Source organism: Rhinatrema bivittatum, chromosome 11 (assembly GCF_901001135.1).
Source record: "Rhinatrema bivittatum chromosome 11, aRhiBiv1.1, whole genome shotgun sequence".
NCBI classification, from domain to species: domain Eukaryota; kingdom Metazoa; phylum Chordata; class Amphibia; order Gymnophiona; family Rhinatrematidae; genus Rhinatrema; species Rhinatrema bivittatum.
Genome location: NC_042625.1, coordinates 27,368,357 through 27,385,326, shown reverse-complemented (window position 1 = coordinate 27,385,326; position 16,970 = coordinate 27,368,357). Strand labels below are relative to the sequence as shown.

The 16,970-nt window shown below is 42.2% G+C and overlaps 1 protein-coding gene and 1 long non-coding RNA gene across 3 annotated transcripts in view; one reads left to right on the top strand and one right to left on the bottom strand.

Annotated features, from left to right (window-relative positions):
- The window catches only part of WSCD2 (WSC domain containing 2), a 386,410-nt gene that overhangs the window by 316,138 nt on the left and 53,302 nt on the right, over positions 1–16,970 (bottom strand). The window contains exon 1 of one of the 2 annotated variants that reach the window (XM_029571385.1): positions 605–753. The exons of the other annotated variant lie outside the window; for it this stretch is intronic. The gene's annotated coding sequence lies outside the window, so the exon portion shown is untranslated. Of the gene's footprint in view, positions 1–604; positions 754–16,970 lie in introns of those variants that run through there. 2 annotated transcript variants of the gene reach the window in all.
- Positions 1–16,970, top strand: part of LOC115073165 — a 423,208-nt gene that overhangs the window by 398,314 nt on the left and 7,924 nt on the right. The gene's annotated exons all lie outside the window — the stretch shown is intronic.

Genomic DNA, 16,970 nt, shown 5'->3' with positions numbered 1-16,970 from the left:
GAAGTGTTAGAAACTATAGAAAAGCCAGAAGAAAGTTATGAAACACTTTGGTGTCTTATTGAAGATCCAGTAATTAATAGTAGATTAGATATACTGGAACCAACAGAAATGTTTATAGAAGAAAATATAAGAATTGATGATAATGAAGAAACTGAGTCAATAGAAGTAAGAAAGTCAATGAGAGAGGGAAAAGGAAAAGTACCAAGATATTTACAAGAAAACTATTGTTTATATTAAAAATGTATAGAAATAAAGTTGACTACTTTGTATCCTTATTAATAAGCAGAGCTAAGCTGGTGATACATACATGTATGATTATAGAGCTTTGTCTAAGAATCAATTTTTACATAAGGTTCTTGTTTGTAACACATGTGTCATGAATAAGTATGATGCTGGAAAATACACAGTGATTATTATTATTTAGAAAATATATATAAAACTAGACCTTAATTTTATTTAAGTAATGGATATGATATTTAAAAAAAAATAAAATTGAAAATAAGATAGAATAATAAGATAGAATGTTGAGGTCAACATTAGATTTTAAGCATGGGGGAATGTGGATAGGACTAAAAAAATTTTAAGTAATAAAAATAGTACTTACCAAGAGAAAGAGGTTTTGTGGTCACTAAGGGTAAACACAGATCTAAAGAAAGACTGTCATGGTGTTTCTGGGGGCTACTTTAATCTTAGAAAAGTGAGAGATAAGAAAGAGTTAACTAAGGTAGTTGTTCTGCCCTGGCGAGGTATGGAAATGTTTCTATTGCAGAATGTAACTTAGTAGATAGAACAGAGGTATCCGGTTGCCATGGAGAAAAGCAGCTGAAGTGCCGTTTTGAAACTTTGGTTCTGACTGAGCTTCCTCAGCAGAAGAAACAGTTACAACCAGAGGGGGAGGGTGCTGTGTTTGAGTTGCCCCAGTAAGAGATAAAATTGTTGCCATTTAGACATAGACAGCTGTTTAGCTGTGGTGTCGAGGACAGGCAGGAAAGTGCACAGTTTTAAAACTAAATAGAATGAAAGACAGAGGGAAGTTTACCAGTTAAGTTGCAGTAGAGACAACCTATTAGAAATATTTTTGAAGTGCTTTTGAACAAATAAAGAGTTTTGAAGGGCATTAAAAATAGGAATATATAAGAAATATTTGTTTTTATTTAGATAGATACTTTTTATATAAGAAATCTATTTGAAATCAGACTTGATTATATAATTAGAACAGGCTGAGCTCCCCTACATGTGTTGGTTTAATCCGGTTGCTATAGTGGTTATCAAAGTTCCCTGATGGTATTTAAGAATGACATCAATATAGCTTCCTTAGCTAGTGTGAAAAGACCAGAGAAATGATACCATTAGAGGTCAAAGCACTGAAAATAATTTAAAAGTTATACTGAGTTGAAAATCAAAAAGATAGGAGAAAGAATTATAATAAATTATATTTTAAAAGAATGTAGAAGGAAAGAACATTACAAACAAAAGTTAAGAAATAATTTACTTTATACTTTATAAAAAAAAATAGTGCAAGTGACATCAGAGAGCAGGTATCTAAATCCTTCAGAAAGTAAGTGGCAGTTAGAAAAGCATAGGCAGAATCTGAGCAGAACTGGTTGAGAGAGGAGGTGCTGCATGAATGTCCTCATAGTTATTAGTTCTATTCTGCTCAGATGAAAGTAGGAAGTAGCATTTTTGGCAAGCTTGTAAAGAATAAGAATGTGAGTATGCATATGTTGGTATTAGTGTAGGTAAGCTTAAAAAAATAACTGTCCCGCATAAAATCGATGACAGTTTTTGTTAGAGAGACTGAAAATAAGAGAAACATTATTATGAACAGTGAATATATACGCTGTTGAGCTGGAAAAGAAAAGAAAGAGTGCATAAGTTAAAAGTTGTAAAGAATATAAGAAGGAACAATATATAATACAGTAAGAAGCTGTATTATAGAACAGAAGTCTGTATTAAACAGATACTGAACAGTTGTTTGTGAATGACAAAAGCACTCTAAAAAGAAAAAGACATGAATTTAAGAAAAACAGTCTCTATAGTGCTACTCACAATATAGTGCAAAAAGCATAAAAAAAAAAAAAAACAAACAACTTGCCAAGTTAGGGAAAAATTTGATTATGGCAGGGGAGAAGAAAAACAACCAATAAGGGCTGTATAACATAGTCTGGGTTAAAACAAATAAGCATGGGTGTAGCTTGCTTATTGCGGCGGTTACTACCCCTACTACCCCCTAACTAATCAAACTAGATATTTCACTTGGATGCAGCTCCATCACTGCTCTCTACATTAATGGTGGGGGAGGAAGGGAAATAGAACCAAGAGCTAAAAGAAACAGATAAGTATGAGAGAGAAAATGTGTGAAGCTTGCTGGGCAGACTGGATGGGCCGTTTGGTCTTCTTCTGCCGTCATTTCTATGTTTCTATGTTTCTATAATTTTCTTTAGGTAGAATTCAGTTACAATACATCTAGATAATATGCTTATGCAAACTCATCTTTAAGGAGATAGTATTTATTATTGATTTGTTAAAGATAGGAAGTAGGTACTAACAGTTGAAAGAAAGAAAAGAAGAAGAAGCAAGATTATTTAAAGAAAAGAAGAAGAAACAAACCTATTCATCGTACTCTAGCAACGCACATGAGTAAAGTAAAAGAAAAAGACAAAACAAAGATAAGAAGAACTAAAGCTAAGTAAATACATAAACAAGCTTGTTTATAAATAGTGTTGGAAGTAAAGAAAAATTACTCACCTGACTAACAAAGACTGAACTGAAGGACTTATTCAATGAAAAGAGTTTCTAAAGCAATAGCAAGATATAAGTAAAGGAAAACCTGATGTAAAATTATAATAGTAATGATTATAAGTTATACTTATCTGAATTTCTTTAAGAGGTTAATGTGTATTTGAAGTATTGTTTGGTTAAAAGAAAAAAATATAGGGGGTCATTTTCAAAGGAGTTACGCATGTAAATGTGACATACTATCGTAGCAATTTTCAAAAGCTATTTACTCGAGTAAAGTGCACTTGAGTAAATCCTATGGACAATTCAATGGCATATATTGTAGCAATTTTGAAAAGCCCACTTACTTGAGTAAAGTGTATTTACTCGAGCAAAAACCAGTTTTGCTCGAGTAAATGCTTTTTAAAATCTACCCCAAAACTTTTAAGGTAAAAGATAATAATAATCACAACTTTGGCTTTTATCCTTTTTCTAATTTACCTCATTCCTCTCCTAATCGGCAGGAGTATAACTGATCAGGTGATAGAGTGTATTTCACTCTATCCTTTATAAAGTACCTGATAAGGAAAGAGGATTTTCATATATGCCTCTTTACTATTAACACCAAGGTTACCCAAATCCTTCCCTCGGCCTGGGTATATATAAAAAAAGGGACGGTAACCCGAGTAAAGGTGGTTTACATAACAGTTATTTACCCTTTGAAACATTGCAAAGACTAGGGGACACTCCATGAAACTGATAGGTAACTGATATAAATCTCAACGTACAATCACGCTGTGGAATTTGTTGCCTGAGGACGTGGTCAGCACATCTAGCATATCTTGAGTTTAAAAGGGGTTTAGACAAGTTTCAGGAGGAAAAGTCCATATATCCCCATAGATATGGGGAAAGCCAGTGCTTATCCCTGAGAGTATGGAACAAGAGATGGTCTACTCTTTGGGATCTGCTGGCCTCAATGGACCTTTTATCAAACTCAGCATGACTTAGCTTATGCTCTTATGACATAGCACACAGTAAATCTGAAAACACTGAAAAGACACAACCTATGTCTAGCCATCTTTCTCTCAACTGTCTGAAACAATACACTGTGAAATTATTAATCACCAGGCCATATTATGTCCGATCAAAGGCCTTTCTAAAAAAACATGTTTTTAGACCCTTTTATATGGTGCAAGGTTTCCCAAACCTGTACATTTTCCATATACAGGGCCTCTAACCTCATGCATATTCATTTTACATATCCTGAAAACACATTGTGAGATCGTCATCAGGACAGATGTGGGAAGTCCTGGTCTAGTGAGAAGTTATTTTGCAAATCATATTTGCAAGGAAGGCATTATACAACATCATCTTATCACTATTAAACCTGGCATGAATGATGTCAAATGTAGATAGATACTGATTTTATTTTAATTCCCCTCCTATAAAATGTACTGTGTAGAAAGACTTTTTTTTTTTTTTTTTAAATCAATGCTCTCCACCCCAAGAGCAAGCATTGATCTCTGAAACCCATTGCCTCCGACCTGAAGCTGAAATGAATGTGCCCACTAGGCAGTTCATCCTCATGATCATACAGCGGGTTAATAAAATTCTGCTGTGGCGGGCATTAACCGCGGCCCATTCCTCCACCCCCCACCCCCCAGATACTGAGTTTCCAAGGCTCTCCATTTGTGTCATAATTCACAATAATTTGCTGGTCTTCCTCCAGCCATAAACTTTGTCGCTAGCTGGTGGCTGGCATGTTGGAAGATCATAAAATATAGCATGATGGGGACCAGCGTGGCAATAATAGGTTGCCCTTGTCTCTTAAAGCGGTAATCTCCTATAGAGCCTTGATGGGCCATCCACAGTTATAAATAGCCTGGGTGTTTAAAGCCCATTCAGCACCGCTCCTCGTACGGCGAGTGCTGTGTGTAATTACTGTTTTCTGTGACCAGGAGACCGCAAAGAAGCAGCGCATCAGCAGCAGCTCAGCATGAAATATCGATGCACTTGAATTAAAGCACGCACACAGAGATTTAAAGGCTATTTATCTACAGCTTGAGTATTAACTTTGGGAAAATGCAGCTGAAGAGTGGTTTCTTCCTTCCACATCAATTACTAGGAAGATGTTACTTTTTCTTTTTTTTTTTTTAAGCCAGGACTAAAGACAAATATGGGGAACGTTATGGAAAGGAGAAAAAGGTCAGAAGAGTTTGCTATAAGTGAAGGCTAATTTTAAAGTGCAATTTATAAGCAGATGCTATAGTCATGTCAGAAATCCACAGTAAACTTAGATTTGGTGAGAGAAAATATATAGTTGGATCCAAAAGAAGCTTAACTGCTGGGACGTAGAACAAATAAATATATCACTGTTTACGGTTTCGAGAATCCTGCTCATACAAGATGAAAAACTAGATTGGTTTCATATCAGAAAAGTCACTATAGCCAACTCCTATTAATTTAAACCGTGAGACGTTTTACAAATCTACACACATGTTATGTCTTGTTCAATCTGCATGTCTTTCATGCCATAACCAGAAAATATAAGCAAAGGCATAGGATGGCAAGTTATTCTTAGAATGTGTGCAGGCAATTAATGTGCAAAGGAACTTAAACCGAATCTGTAATGCTGAACTGATTACATTTGCAAGCTTTGTCACTGTCATTTTTGTCCACAACGTAGCAGCAAATGAACTCTCCTCGGCCCATCCTACGGAGCTCCACTTGTTTTCTAAAACTTTAAATGGCAGTCAACTCCTGCGAAACAGCACCACAAGGCGCTACAGTGCTTTCAAACAGGGCGAAACAAAACCATGAAAACCTTTAACATAAAAAAAAAAAAAAGTTAAAGAGTGAGACAACAAAATTCTATACAAGAGAGATCACGTGATGTGGTGAGCTGGGTAGCTGCGTTCTTACCCAGCTCCGGAGCCCGCTCCACGAACCGCGTACCATCGCCGATTTGCACCCGGAATATCGGGGACCTGAGGACAACCAGGGAAAGAGCATATGTCCATCATCCCCTATATGCAAAAACTAACGCCGACTATGGCTGCAAGAGGCGGTAAGCGCGAGAAAGAGAAACCGAAAACCACCGACCCTAAAATGGCGGCTGGAGGAGACGGGGAGCAGATGCAACAGGCCCTGATGCTCACGGACATTAAAGAAGCTATACGGGAAGCCTTAGATGAGAAACTGCTGCAAATTACAACCCAGCTTGGAGAAGTCCAACACACACTCCGGGACCTCAGCCCACGGATTGACCAGGCGGAGCAAAGGATATCGTCCCTAGAAGATGAAGCCCGGAGCGAGGAAACAAAAATGGCCGACAGGGACAAACAGATCCAGGCACTCAAATTAAAGTTGGACGATTTAGAGAACCGGACTCGTAGGGATAACCTCCGATTCTTGGGGTTCCCAGAATCTACGGAAGACCAATCGCTCTGCAAAGTTCTAGAAGATTGGATACCCTCCTCCCTGGCCCTTCCACACCTGCAAGGGAAACTCGTGGTGGAACGGGCACACCGGCTAGGAGCCAGGAGAGACAACAACACGAGACCCCGGTTGGTCATAGCGAAAATCCTAAACTCAGCTCACAAAACCGAGATTTGGAGAGCTTCTAGGACCGCCACACCTCTGCTCTACAATGGGTCGCAGATCCGGATATTTCAGGACTATTCGGCTGCCGTTTCGGAGGCCCGAAAAGCCTTTTCAGCCATCTGTTCTTCCCTGCATGCCAAGGGCCAAACATTTGCCTTACTGTTTCCGGCAAAACTCAAAGTATGGCACAATGGCACAGTTCGGATTTTTGACACCCCCGAAACCGCCCAGGCCTTTGTAGACCAGCTGGGGACCTGACCCCGGGCTCGAAGTGCCGAGGACGGCTTATTCCGGTAACGGGGAGATGGCGGCGAGCCAGTGATTTGCTGCACCACAGGGGACTGTGGCTGTTGCGACATTACTGGCGCTCCCCGCACAGTTAATCAGTTCTTAGTTCTTTTCCGTTTTCAGAGTTACTTCCTACCCCTGGAGACCAGGACTTTTATGATATATAAACCTCCTTCTGAAGTGTTACCGTGCGAGACGGAACCCGACCTGCTTCGCCCCCTTTTTACAGGGCTTTACAGAGAGCTCGGTGGGACAAGCAGAGCCAGGGGGGCGACAAAATCCAGTGACTGGGGCAACCCGGCCTCAAAAAAAAAAAAAAATAAATAAAATAATAATTATAATTAGGGCCGCGATTACAGCGAAGGAGGCGGTTGGAACCAACACAGCTGCAGAGGGGCCTACAAGCCCGTAGCCGTGGAGGCCTTAGCGTCTAACAGCACGAATCCTTTGCAGGCTCCGGACACAGAGAGAGAACGACAGCTGGACCGGGGCGCCACCGTTGTTGGACGGAAGGCTATTGCTTAGCATTGCCCTGCGGGAGCACAGTGGACCCGAACGCTGCTTTAGCGGTATCCACAGACACAGAACTGGGGAATGGGGCCCCTCTGCCCCTCGGTTGGATATACACCCCCCCCCCCTCCTTTCTTATCGTCTACCACACTGGACTGCCTTTTCTGTGGGCCCGAGGGGGGGTCGAAAGCTGCCGCATTGTACGGACTGAAGGAGGAAAAAAAACACAACTAAAATAATACTTTTGCTCAAGGTCCCTGGTTCCTTCCTTGTTTGCTTTGTTTTCTCTTCTTCTTGTAGAGACCCGGCAAGAGTGGAGCGGACTCTTTGGACACATTCATTGCGTGATCGTTTTCGCCTCTAATTCGGAGGCATGGAGTATAAAGGTTTGGGGACGGGATGGGAAGAGGGAAAAGGGGTAGGGGGGGATGGGAGGGGGGAGGGAGGGATGGAGTCTACGGGGAAGGATGCAATACTGATTTTTTGGTTTGTCTGGTGGATCAATGGCTATGAATATTGTACTGCAGTGTTTGGGCGTGTGGGGCTTTGGATTCATGCACTAGGTCAGGCACCTGAGGGAAGTTGGGGGGGAGGGGGCCAGGCTGGGGGCCCTCTCTGTACCACCCAGTGTATTCCCACGATTATTATTACTCTTGTTGGGAAAGGAGGATAAGTTTTAGAAAATGTTGAAATTGATTTCTTGGAACGTCAACGGGTTGGGGTCCCCAATCAAGCGCAGTAAAGTTCTGACGCGTTTAAAACGCCTCCATGCTGACATTGTCTGCTTACAGGAGACGCACCTTACTGCCCAAGAGAGTGCTAAGCTCAAGAGGGACTGGGTGGGCCAATGTGCCTATGCAGAGGCCAACCGCCGTAAAGGGGGAGTAGCCATTTTAATTAGCAAAACTACTCACATGGAAATCACACAGGTTACTTCGGATGTGGAGGGCCGCTATATTATTTTGGTTGGTATCTGGGAGGGCAAACCTGTTACTATCTGTTCGATTTATGGCCCAAATGTGTATGCGCATGGGTTTTTCACCGAGCTATGCAACAAACTTCACCTACATACCCAATGGACACTGTATGTTGCAGGGGACTTTAATGTGGTATCTGACCCCTCCATGGATAAGCATCCGGCGCAACTACAGCCGGGAAGGAGGGGGGGAGACAAAAGGGGAGTGACTTACCTTTGTCAACAACTGGACCTTCTCGATGTATGGCGCACGCTTCATCCCACCGAACGTGATTACACACATACATCCCGAGCACACAACACGCACTCCCGAATAGATTATATATTAGTCTCGCAACAGGTTTTTTTTGCGGTAAAACGAGCGGATATAGAGGCACCATCGATCTCAGACCACACCCCAATATCGGTGCAGCTGCAGGTTTCAATTCCCACCCATAACACACGTGTTTGGAGATTTCCAAGCTTTCTAAAAGACGATACTCATTTCCAGCACTTCCTTAAGGAGAAATGGAAGGAATACGCTTCACATAACCGGCAGCATCTAGACACGCCGCATCTTTTTTGGGAGGCGGCTAAGGTTGTCCTTAGAGGTGAAATGATCTCATATGTCCACAATAAGAATAGGCAACTTAACCACTCCATTTTACACTTGGAGGCTTTAGTGCGCGATAAAAAACAGGAAATGTTATCCCGGGACACTGCCCAGTCCAGAGAGGGCTATTACAGTGCGCTGGGACGTCTCAACACCCTCTTAGACCAGAGAGCCCGGGCGTATATACACCGAGGCCAGCAGACTTTATTTCAATTTGGGAATAAGCCGGGCAGATTGTTGGCGAGCCTTACCAGAGCACAGCGCCCGAAATCCTTTGTCGCCAGTTTACACTCTGACACGGGGACAGCTACAACTAACGAGGCAGAGATTAGTGAAGTTTTTCGGAAATTTTATAGTCTTCTCTATTCCTCGGAGACCGAGGGAGATGACATTGAGGAGAATCAATTTTTTGACACCCTCTCCTTACCGACCCTTACTACCTCCCAACGCGAGTTTTTGAACCGACCATTACACGAATACGAAATTGAGCAAGCCATTAGTGCTGCTCAAGCTGGAAAATCACCTGCCCCAGACGGCCTTTCCTACGAATTCTACAAAATACTCTCCCCCTTAGTCCTTACCCCACTTACTAATTATTATAAAGCGGGCCTAGACAATAGCAAATTCCCAGACCAGTTTACTGACGCCCATGTCATAGTCCTACCTAAGCCGGGGAAGGACCCAACTAACCCGGCCTCATACCGGCCTATATCACTTCTAAATTGTGATTACAAAATATTAGCCAAAATCCTAGCTGAGCGTTTAAACGTCTTTTTGCCTCGACTGATTTCTCCGAGTCAGGCTGGTTTTGTCAAGGGACGCAAGCCCAATGCAAATATTGTAAAATTACTAACGGCTATGACCCTATGTCAACGCCATGACATCCCAGCTCTTGTAATCAGCATGGACTCGGAAAAAGCTTTCGACCGCGTAGAATGGGGGTATTTGTTTAAGACCCTCCAACGTTTCGGCCTAAAAGGGGACTTTTTACGCTTCCTATCTTTATTATATTTCCAACCCCGGTCCCGTATTTTAGTTAATGGGTGTTTATCGGAAGTGGTGCAGGTCAGGAGAGGGGTTCGGCAAGGGTGTCCCCTGTCGCCGCTCTTGTACATCCTGTCCCTCGACCCTTTGCTTCGGAAATTAACGACTAGCCCCTTGGTGGCGGGGGTGGGAGGTCCTTTACATATTTTCAAAACGGCAGCTTTCGCCGACGACCTACTAGTTTTCATAACTAAACCTGAAACTTCATTGTCCGCAGTTTTACAGATCTTGCACCAGTTTGGACTTTTCGCGGGACTGAAGATAAACTACGCTAAATCTGAGGCTTTAGACGTAACGGGAACAGTCCAGGCTGCTTGGCAGGGGAATTTTCCTTTGCGTTGGGCACCGGATGCCCTTATCTATCTAGGGATTCGTATCCCGAGTCGAGGCAGCAGCCTATATAAAGCCAATATTAAACCATTAATGAAGTCTACTTTGGCTAAGTTGCACCAGTGGTTGCGCCTTCCTTTGTCCCTAGAAGGCCGACTACAACTGTACAAAATGGTGTTAATACCCAAGTGGCTTTATTTGTTGCAAATGGCCCCCCTCTGGATTAATAAGGCGGATCATAGAACCCTACAGCGAGCGCTACGTGTTTTTCTCTGGCAGGGCAAACGAGCGCGCATACCCTTGTCGATTTTGATGGGACCGCGGGATGCTGGCGGCCTGGGATGCCCCAATTTGGAATTATATAACTTAGCCTGCTGCCTGAGGCATATAAATGACTGGCTCCTAGCTAAGTCATTCTTCACCCCCTACTCATGTCTCTTAGAATGGCTAGAAGTAACGTCTCTTAATCCATTATTGCAGCTCCCCTTGGGCCGACTCCCGAAGTCCGTCCGGACTTTGGAGCTGGTGACTACAAATAGAAAAGCATGGCGGCTTCTTTGTCAACTATGCGATGTTCAAACGCTGTCCCTACCATTGCTACCTATTGTAGGAAATGCCCTATTCCCACCAGGACAGAGAGGGAGCACCTTCCACAGATGGAAAGAGCTAGGCATTATTTATATCTCAGATGTGCTGAACAAAGACGTTGGAGGTATCTTACCCTTCCCAATCCTTCAAACGCAATATAAGTTAAACGAGACGGATCGATATGCCTATTTACAGTTGGCCCATTTTTTCCGCACTTCCAAACCTCAGATTATGGAGACCCCAGGTATTAAACGTGTGAGAGATGTGTTAATGAAGAGGAGGGGAGGCCAACCCACCATCTCCAGTTACTATAAAGCGGTGGGAGCTTTTTCAAACAGGCAGCCTTTACATACTTTGTACCTTCGATGGCAGGCTTGGCCTCTTTTCTCTTTGTCCTTTACAGAATTTGTATCTTGCTTTGAAAATATTGAATTGGTGGCGGACAATGTGCTGATGCGAGAGACGCAATACAAATTTCTTTGGCAGTCATATATTACCCCGATACGGGCTTATCAAATGAGGATTGCGCCATCCCAGGCGTGCCCAAAATGCCTACATGCCGCTAGTGGGTATTACCATTGCTTTTGGGATTGTGGCTTCAGCTCGTCTTTTTGGAATAGAATAACCCGTGCTTGTTCCCGGTTTTTGAAATTGACCCTACCACCGGACCCAAACCTGTGGCTATTTGGGATTGCAACGTCTCTCCCAGTACAGCTCTCCACTCCCGAATCCCTCTTCCTTTTAAAAGCGGGGGTAGTGGGGAAACAAATTATCTTAAAAAATTGGCTGAACACCACTAGCCTAAACTACGAACACTGGTTCAGACGAATGTTAAGATTGTGCTCTATGGCGCACGCCACTTTTTCCCATAAGACGCCAAGGAAAGCTGTACTCGTATCACGCATTTGGGCGGCCTTTACGAATCATTTAGCTCCTACTACAGGGATTGCCCTTGACCCCTGGAGAGCGGAACAGAACATAACCCCGGAAGCAGACAGTTGGCAGTGACCTGACCTACATACTGACTCACCATTCTTCAGACGATGTCTAAAAGACCCCACACGCTATATTGACCTTTCATCTCGGCTTATGAGACAAGCAATACAAAGGATAATTCACCAGACTATATATATATATATATAGGAGGGTGGGAAGGGGGGGGAGGGAGGGTTGGGGCGATTCTGGGTAAGAATTGTACTGTTTTGTTAGTTTGAGATTTGCTGTACGAAAGTTGTATTCAAAACCTAATAAATATATTTCCAAAAAAAAAAAAAATTCTATACAAATCCTCAAAAGGATACCAAGATCCTTTTTTTCAAAGTTTCTCTTTCCTTCTATGTCAGCATTGATGGTGTCCCTTCAATCTGGTCATTACAATCCCGGGTTTGCACTGAGATGTCAGTACAAAACCCGTAACAGTGGAGGATGTTTAAGATATGGCGTATTTGCCTTAAAAAGCCACATCTTTAGAATCAAGCCACAGCAAGAAAAGGACAAGCCTCTGAATCTGTTACTATCAAAACAATCTTCTTTTAAATGTGAGAAATCCTGTAGCTAGGAGAGCCACGTTTACACTGTTAGCCACCGACACCTTGTGAACTGCTTTTCTGGAGACTAACAGTAATTCAGATAATGGTTTCCAAATCCATAGATCGTTTAATTCAACAGCTGCTCTCATTGAAAAGGTGTCATATTGGATGAGCACAAGGGCAGTCAAAAGGTCAAACGTGGAGCAGTGCTGGCAAGTACTGTGCAGAGGCTTGAGACGTGCATTGACCAAACCCCTATCAAGCAGGCAATTTTCAGTAGTCCGCCTAGGGGCAAAGTCCGTAGATAGTTTTGTGATCATGAACCTGGCAGGCAATTAACTAGGTGTGTAGTTTTTCCTTTCTGAAAAATTCTCTTAGGCGGGTCCCCCATGGACTTCCCACCTCCTTTTTCTGCAAGCAGAGGAAAAGAAACTTTCACCCTCATGCTTTGTTCTTCTGACCTAAGGGGTTGATTGTAAAAGGAGCACGTGCGCATGTCCATGTGTGCGTGGTTCCCGAATGGCCACGCGCACACACAGGGGGGCAAATGTTCGAGTAATACACATGGCGATGCAATCGGGCCTCCCCTAGTTGTCTACCAGTCCGCTCCAATTAAAGAGCGGATTGGGAGAGAACTTCCCTACCCCCCTGCCTAACCTTCCTTCCCATTCCCCTCTCCACCCCGACCCTTAACCTCTACCTAGTTACACAAAAATGTTTTATTTTTCTACTTACTGCTCCTCCCGAGCAGAAGTAGTTTCCGCATGCCGGCTGGCTGCACTTCCCTGGGACAGCGGCTAATGGCTGCTGTCCCAGCCAGCCTCCATCCCGCCCCGCCCCCTTTGAGAGGCCCAGCACTTGTGCACGTACATAAGAACATAAGATATTTATTTATTTAACATTTTTCTATACCGAACTTCATGACAAGATTCATATCAGACCAGTTTACATGGAACTTAGGGACTAACTAAACATAACCAAATAACAGGAAGGCCGAAGCGCAGTTACATATAACAGGGAAATAGAACTTGGGGGCTAGAGTAGCCTGGGAATAAAAGGATAGCAAAAAAAAAAACTAGAGGATGAGAAGTTATGTCTATACTGTGGCTGGAGTGGGCGTCTGGCCAACTGAGAAGCATCTGGTTGAGTTATGTTGAAATGTTCGAGCTTAAGGGAAGGCTTGGAGGAAAAGCTAGGTTTTGAGTTTTTTTTTTCGGAAGGTTAGCAGGCAGAGTTCCAATCTTAGGTCTGTCGGCAGGTTGTTCCAGATGATGGGGCCCGCTGTGGAGAATGCCCGTTCTTTGGTGGAGGTTAGGCGTGTGGATTTAGCTGGGGGGACTTGAAGGGTTCCTTTATATGCTTCTCTAGTTGGTCTTGCGGATGAGTATAGTTTTAATGGGAACTGAAGGTCTAGTGGTAGTTGGTTGTGGATGGATTTGTGGATTATGGTGAGTGCTTTGTGTAGGATTCTGTATTTTATTGGTAGCCAGTGTAGGATTTAAGAATAGGGGTGATATGAGCTCCCCGGTTGGTGTTGGTTAAGATCCTGGCTGCTGAGTTCTGGAGCATCTGAAGTGGTTTGGTGGCGGAGATCGGGAGTCCTAAAAGGAGAGTGTTACAATAGTCAGTTTTAGAGAACAGTGTTGACTGGAGGACAGTTCTGAAATCCTGGAAATGAAGAAGGGGTTTAAATCTTTTAAGAACTTGAAGCTTGTTAAAACAGTCCTTAGTGATATTGTTGATTGATTTCTTTAAGTTCAAATGGTTATCAAGGATGACTCCCAAATCTCTAACTTGAGTGGTCTCAAGTTAGATATGCCATACTAGGTCAGACCAAGGGTCCATCAAGCCCAGTATCCTGTTTCCAACAGTGGCCAATCCAAGTCATAATATGATCACATTTGAATTAATGACTGGAAGAGGACCAGTATGCAAATCCACGGCTCTCGTGCTAAACTTTCAAAAGGGAAACTTTGATAAAATGAGAAACATTGTTAGAAAAAAACTGAAAGGAGCAGCTACAAAAGTAAAAAGTGTGCAAGAGGCATGGTCATTGTTAAAAAATACCATTCTAGAAGCACAGTCCAGATGTATTCCACACATTAAGAAAGGTGGAAAGAAAGCAAAACGATTACTGGCATGGTTAAAAGGGGAGGTGAAAGAAGCTATTTTAGCCAAAAGATCTTAATTCAAAAATTGGAAGAAGGATCCAACAGAAGAAAATAGGATAATGCATAAACGTTGGCAAGTTAAATGTAAGACATTGATAAGACAGGCTAAGAGAGAATTTGAAAAGAAGTTGGCCATAGAGGCAAAAAATCACAGTAAAAACATTTTTAACTATATCCGAAGCAGAAAGCCTGTGAGGGAGTCAGTTGGACCGTTAGATGATTGAGGGGTTAAAGGGGCACTTAGAGAAGATAAGGCCATTGCGGAAAGATTAAATGATTTCTTTGCTTCAGTGTTGACTGAAGAGGATGTTGGGGAGGTACCCGTACTGGAGAAGGTTTTCATGGGCAATGATTCAGATGGACTGAATCAAATCACGGTGAACCTAGAAGATGTGGTAGACCTGATTGACAAACTGAAGAGTAGTAGATCACCTGGACCGGATGGTATACACCCCAGAGTTCTGAAGGAACTAAAAAATGAAATTTCAGACCTATTAGTAAAAATTTGTAACTTATCATTAAAAACATCCATTGTACCTGAAGACTGGAGGATAGCAAATGTAACCCCAATATTTAAAAAGGGCTCCAGGTTAGCCTGGACCGGTTAGCCTGACTTCAGTGCCAGGAAAAATAGTGGAAAGTGTTCTAAACATCAAAATCACAGAACATATAGAAAGACATGGTTTAATGGAACAAAGTCAGCATGGCTTTACCCAAGGCAAGTCTTGCCTCACAAATCTGCTTCACTTTTTTGAAGGAGTTAATAAACATGTGAATAAAGGTGAACCAGTAGATGTAGTATACTTGGATTTTCAGAAGGCATTTGACAAAATTCCTCATGAGAGGCTTCTAGGAAAAGTAAAAAGTCGTGGGATAGGTGGTGATGTTCTTTCATGGACTGCAAACTGGCTAAAAGACAGGAAACAGAGAGTAGGATTAAATGGGCAATTTTCTCAGTGGAAGGGAGTGGGCAGTGGAGTGCCTCAGGGATCTGTATTGGGACCCTTACTTTTCAATATATTTATAAATGATCTGGAAAGAAATACGACGAGTGAGATAATCAAATTTGCAGATGATACAAAATTGTTCAGAGTAGTTAAATCACAAGCAGATTGTGATAAATTGCAGGAAGACCTTGTGAGACTGGAAAATTGGGCATCCAAATGGCAGATGAAATTTAATGTGGATAAGTGCAAGGTGATACATATAGGGAAAAATAACCCATGCTATAGTTACACAATGTTAGGTTCCATATTAGGTGCTACAACCCAAGAAAGAGATCTAGGCATCATAATGGATAACACATTGAAATCGTCGGTTCAGTGTGCTGCGGCAGTCAAAAAAGCAAACAGAATGTTGGGAATTATTAGAAAGGGAATGGTGAATAAAATGGAAAATGCCATAATGTCTCTGTATCGCTCCATGGTGAGGCCGCACCTTGAATACTGTGTACAATTCTGGTCGCCGCATCTCAAAAAAGATATAATTGCGATGGAGAAGGTACAGAGAAAGGCGACCAAAATGATAAGGGGAATGGAACAGCTCCCCTATGAGGAAAGACTAAAGAGATTAGGACTTTTCAGCTTAGAGAAGAGACGGCTGAGGGGGGGATATGATAGAGGTGTTTAACATCATGAGAGGTCTAGAATGGGTAGATGTGAATCAGTTATTTACTCTTTCGGATAATAGAAAGACTAGGGGAACGACTAGGGGGCACTCCATGAAGTTAGCGTGTGGCACATTTAAAACTAATCGGAGAAAGTTCTTTTTTACTCAACACACAATTAAACTCTGGAATTTGTTGCCAGAGGATGTGGTTATTGCAGTTAGTATAGCTGTGTTTAAAAAAGGATTGGATAAGTTCTTGGAGGAGAAGTCCATTACCTGCTATTAATTAAGTTGACTTAGAAAATAGCCACTGCTATTACTAGCAACAGTAACATGGAATAGACTTAGTTTTTTGGGTACTTGCCAGGTTCTTATGGCCTGGATTGGCCACTGTTGGAAACAGGATGCTGGACTTGATGGACCCTTGGTCTGACCCAGTATGGCATGTTCTTATGTTCAAGTACCTTGCAAGTAGCCAAACATTAGATCACAAGCTACTATTGCTTTTTAATTACCGTCATACAGTTTATGGATTTATCCTCTAGGAATTTATCCAAACCTTTTTTAAACCCAGTTATACTAACTGCTGTAACCACATCCTCTGGCAATGAATTCCAGAGCTTAACTATGTGCTGAGTGAAAAATTTTCTTCAGTTTGTTTTAAATAAGCTACTTGCTAACTTCATGGAGTGCCCCCTGGTCCTTCTATTATCTGAGAGAGTAAATAACTGATTTACATTAACTTATTCAAGTCCTTTCATGATTTTGTGTAGACTTCTATCATAGTCCCTCTCAGTCATCTCTTCTCCAAACTGAATAGCCCTAACGTCTTTAGCTTTTACTCATAGGGCAGCCATTGCATCCCCTTTATCATTTTGGTCACCCTTCTTTTCACTTTCTCCAGTGCAGCTATATCCTTTTTGAGATACGGTGACCAGAACTGCACACAGTATTCAAGGTGCGGTCTCACCGTGGAGTGATACAGAGGCATTATGACATCCTCCATTTTATTT